The sequence below is a fragment of the Urocitellus parryii genome, chromosome 9 (genome assembly GCF_045843805.1).
Source record: "Urocitellus parryii isolate mUroPar1 chromosome 9, mUroPar1.hap1, whole genome shotgun sequence".
Taxonomy (NCBI): Eukaryota; Metazoa; Chordata; class Mammalia; order Rodentia; family Sciuridae; genus Urocitellus; species Urocitellus parryii.
The window spans coordinates 60289065-60294545 of record NC_135539.1 but is presented as its reverse complement, the minus strand read 5'-3'; positions in this window follow the sequence as shown (position 1 = coordinate 60294545).

Here is a 5481-nt window from a genome sequence, read left to right as displayed (position 1 = left end):
TCAGCATGGAACATGGGGCCCTTGGGAGGCATTAGGTCATATGGATGGTGCCCTCAGGATGGGACTAGGGCCCTTATAAGAAGGGATAGGAGAGCTACTCATAATTTAAGTACAATTTTTAAAGATAAGTGAATCCTGGATTGGCTTACTTGGGGTATCTCATATCAATTCCAAAGGAAATTTTTCAAAATTTTATGTTATTATCTTAGGTAAATTATCTATCTCATGATTTATCATGTAACGCTAGTCAAAATTATCTCAAGATCACTCTTTTTACATGATAATTTGCTCTTTAAGAGGAAAAAATCTACTTAATTTTTTTTTTAAGATTTTTTTTAAAATGGTCCTTAGGCCATTTTAAAAAACAGGAATTAGAAATATGTTTGAGGGGCTGAGGTTGCGGCTCAATGGTAGAACACTTGTCTAGCATACGTGAGGACCTGGGTTCAATCCTCAGCACCACATAAAAATAAATAAATAGAATAAAGGTCTTGAGAAAAAAAATTCTAAAAAAAGAAAGAAAAATGTTTGAAGACTCCTTTACTCTCCCCACAAGGACCAGCAATAGAGAGCTTAAAGCAGCTCATCTGTATGTTGAGAAGGGTTGATTTTCCCATTTCTTTAACACTATGCAATATGATAATAAACTCTAGTCTTTTGAATGAGAATTTTCAAATAGTTGATTAATGGGATTCTTTAAAATTCAGTATAGATAATTCTGTACTGTACTGATGAATTTGGGCTTTCTGTGTTGTTACCTGCATTGAACATAGTATTAAATGGCAAACGAGTCAGACAAAATTGGCCTGGTATTATGAGTAATCAATCTTTTTTTAAAGATTTGCAGAGCAGGTTTTATGGAAATGATTGCTATTTTCAAAACTTTTTTTTAACTTGAAAATCATTCTTTAAATTCTTTTTATCATGATGTGCTATCATATCACAAATCAACTTTTCTATATTTATTTTGATACATTGATGATTGGAAATATAATCTGTAATGCTGTTTAAAATTCTGAATTGATTCATATGTGATGACTGGGTGTGGATTGTACACAGAGTTCAAAAACTGTAAAATTTCACGAGATTACTGAAATAATCAGTAATGAAATAATGCTCACGAAGTAGGGGTTATTTTGAATATAGTAAACCCTTCATGAAGGTTGCATATTAGTAGCATTTTAATATGTCAAGGTTACTAATTAATCACTAAGTAATGGTTTAAAATATTGAAGGTATATATGGCTTACTTGTTTAGTTTTAGAAAAATTTTAGTTAAGTATAATTTATTACTTTTGATCTTAATTACTGCAATATGAATTAGTATCATTTTATCTATAACATGCTATATTTTAACTAAGAAAAATTATTAAGTACCCCTGAAGACATAAACATGAAAGCATTTCATTTTAAAGAGATTTTATCACTATGAAGGGTGTTTTCTCTATAGAATTTTTGAACCATGTCCTCTAAACCTGTTAGACCCCAAAATTTTGCTAAATCTTAAATGAGATAAATTACTACTATCTTGAAGTCACACAGTATGTGTTATGGTTTAGATATGAGACATTCCCAAAAGCTCATATGTGAAACAATGCAAGAAAGTTTAGAGTTGAAACTGTCAGTTTATGAGAGCCTTAATGAATCAGTGCATTAATCCACCTGAATTAATTAACTGGGTGATAACTACAGGCAGGAAGAGTGTGAATGGAGAAGGTGGGTCACCAGGGGTGTGCCTTTTTGGTGTATGTTGTGTCCTTGGTGAGCAGAGCTCTCTCTCTCTCTCTCTCTCTCTCTCTCTCTCTCTCTCTCTCTCTCTCTCTCTCCTTCCTGGTGCCATGTTCTGAGCTACTTTCCTCTGTCACACTAGTCTGCCATGAAGTTCTGCCTCACCATAGACCTAGAGCAATGGAGTCAGCAGTCTATGGACAGAGACCTCGGAAACCGTGCCGGGCAAACTTTTTCTCCTCTGAAATTGTTGTTGTCAGGTCTTTTGAATACAGTAGTGAAAAAGCTCACTAAAACTGTATGCTAACTAAAAGGACTCAGAGTGATGAGTTTTTGTCTTTCCATTGAAATACAGCACACTCACAGGAAAATGCACAGGTCCTGAGCATGCAGCTGGATGCATCTGACACAGCAAAGATGCATTTGTGTGATCAGTTCTGATAGAGGTAATATATTAGCATCTCATAGAACTCCCTCGCTCCTGCCTCCACCTACCGCTGCTCCACACCAGAGAAGACCACTATCAAGACTTGTAACATTGTGCCTTAGCTTCCCTATTTTTGAATATCCCATGGTACACACTTTGGGTGTATTGCTGTTTTCACTCAATGTTTGGAAGATCCATGCAGGCTGTAGTGTGTAGTCATAGTTTGCTCAATGCCATTGCTGTTTAGTATTCCATTGTGTGAATACATGATGGTTTACTGGCACAATCTAAGTTGAAGGACATTTGGGTTGTTTTTCTTCAAGGCTATTGTGAAGACTGTGATTATGCACATTCTTGCACTTATCTTTGGGTGACATATGGATACATGCATGTTTCTAGGAGATGAATTTAAGCATGGTGTTCAGATATAAGAGATGTTGTCAAGCAGTTTTTCAAGTGGATGGTTAGTCTATATTCCCCCCAAAGGAGTTTTAATTTTTGGTACTGGAGATTGAAACCAGGGTTGCTTAACCACTGAATCACATCCCCAGATATACACATACACACACACACATACACATATACATATACATATACATATATATGTATTTCTAGACACGGTCTCGCTGAGTTGTTTAGGGCCTCACTAAGTTGCTAAGGCTGGCCTTGAACTTGTGATCCTCCCACCACAGCCTCCAGAGCAACTGAGATTACAGGTGTACACCACTCCATCCATCCCAAAAGAGAGTTTTAACTGCTTCACAGTCTTTCCAACACTTGATACAACTAATTATTTTACTTCCAGCCATTCCAGAGAGTGTACATTGTCATGAACTATAAAGGGTCTTGGATTTTATCCTATACTCAAACGAATTAGCTAACCACAACTTCTTGGAGACTGGAAGAAGATACAAAGATCCTGGGTTAGAGATGAAGGACAGTTTATTACTTCAGAACATAACAGTCACTGGAGTATCAACACTTCTGTTCAGTTCTTCAAACCCCAGTTCCACAGGGTAAGGCAAAGAAAACCAGAAGGTACCTGCCTGAGCAGTGGGTTGCATTACAGTAGAGGAATTCTGAGTTAAGGGAATATAAATCTTTTATAGTGGGTAGAAAGCATGCCTGCTTTGCTCCAGAGGCAGACAATATCTCCAATGCTGAAGACTGTACATGATACAAAAATCTTTGAGAAGGAGTCTGAATAAAAGGAAGGCTCTCAAAGCAGAATATGCCTTGTACTGGACAAACATGCAGAAACATTAAAGACCAGTGGAGCATTCTCTCTCAATGGTCGAGATGCATTATGGTTTTAATTTGCTTTGCAAATGAAGGTGAATGTTTTATTTACTGGTCATTTATATATCTTCTTTTGAGAAGCGCATGTTCGAGTCTTTTGTCATGTTTCTATTGGGTGGTAGTAGTGGTGGTGGTTTTTATAGTTTATTTGTAGTAATTCTTTATTGTGGATATTAGTGCTTTGTTTCATAAATAATCTTCTCTCTGTGGCTTGCCTTTTCACCCTCTTAATGTGTCATTTAGTAAACAAAAGTTTTAAATTACAGTATTGACCCCCAAATAGACAGAACAATAGAAAAAAAATGATTCTAAAATGACACCCACCACCTTAATCTGTCTGGGTTGCTATAACAAAAAACCTTTTACTGGGTAATTTAGAAACAACAGAAATTTATTTCCCACAGTTCTGTAGGCAGGGAAGTTCAAGATCAATGTGCCAGTAGACTTACAGCCTTTTTTTTTTTCCCCATATGTAGGACACTTAGAATTGTATAACCTCTAAGCCCTAGATACCTGGGACCACCTCTGTGGACAGTCAACATTTTAATTCCATGTGTCTATAGCATTCTCTGTATCCACTGATGTCTGATGATTACCCATAACATCTGCTTCCTTGAGAACTCAGTACCCATGGCCTGTGTGGGTTTCTCTGGTTACTCTTTCATTCAGGATGACTTCAAGTTCTTTCATAACCATCTAATTCTTTTAATATTTCCCTTTGAAAATATAAGACTAGGAGAGGAACTGGCTCAGGTTGTCCTTTCTTACCAGACCCTGTCAGGAATCACACTGATCCAGCCATTTAGTCCCATCACACAAGGGTCCATGGGATACACCTCTATTGCCTACTCCTTCAACAGGGACCAACTGCCAGCTCTACTACCTCTCTAATTCAATACAGAACTACAATTTCTGGGTTGAAAGTTTGGAGTCTTAAATCTGAGACATGCAAACTTCATTGCATAAATATGAGGATATGGCAAGAACTGTTAACCTGTAAGTAAGAAAAAGTTCCAGATTCATAGAATTATGGCCTCAGCTTGTAGTCTCCGAGATTGACTGTGGATCTCAGAGGTCCTGACTTAGGGAACCTTAAAATAGCCCCAGATCAGTTCTTATGAGGAATTCTGTGGCCCACTTATGGAATGTCACCCTGAGACATGGAGGGATGAGCGTATCCTAGCATTTCCCAGAGTCATCAGACATAGAGTGTGCCACATATTATAGGGACAAGAATAATTAAAAATCAAATAATCTCTACTAGGGGAGGTATACCCAATTACTATTAAGTTATTCTTCAAGTAGTTTAGTAATGGTCTGGTCTGCTTCATTAATTGAGATTTAAGCCATATAAAAAGTTGATACTGAAGATATTTAATTACTAGAAAATATTAGGAAAGGATGTGTCTATATGGGGCCAGTTCCCAAAAGTGCTTAGAATAGTTGATGTGGTCCTGGGACAGATACAGAACTAAGGTAGCAACACAAAACACATTAACATTTTATAAGAGAAATAAAATTTGTCCTACAGAAGGAATCAGCCGCTCTGTGTGTGGGTGGAGAGACAGTTGGGAACACAGGGACAGAGCCAAAGAGGAAAAAAATAAATAAAAACAAAAAAACACTGTTGCATCAGAGTAGTGGGCAGGAAAACAACCCCTCTTCATCGGTGACGAAGACACAGCCGACAAAGACTTTAGGGTTGATTCACTTTAGGTAACTTTAGGTTACCCCGAAAACTGCCTGGCTCCCTCAGGCACAGGGAAGCCAGCATTTCCCTCACTGTGTGGCTTTCCTTTGTCAGACAACTCAAGAATAAAGTTCCATGAAGTTTCACAGCTCTCTCTCTCTCTCTCTCTCTCTCTCTCTCTCTCTCTCCCTCCCTCCCTCCCTCCCTCCATCTCTCTTTTACTGTTACTGCTTTCTTCTCTCCTTATGATATACTTCAGTGAAACAATGGAATGAACTGTATAGATAGAAGAGAGGGGGAAAAAAGAAATTATAAAAGTAAGTATTCTTTCCTTCTT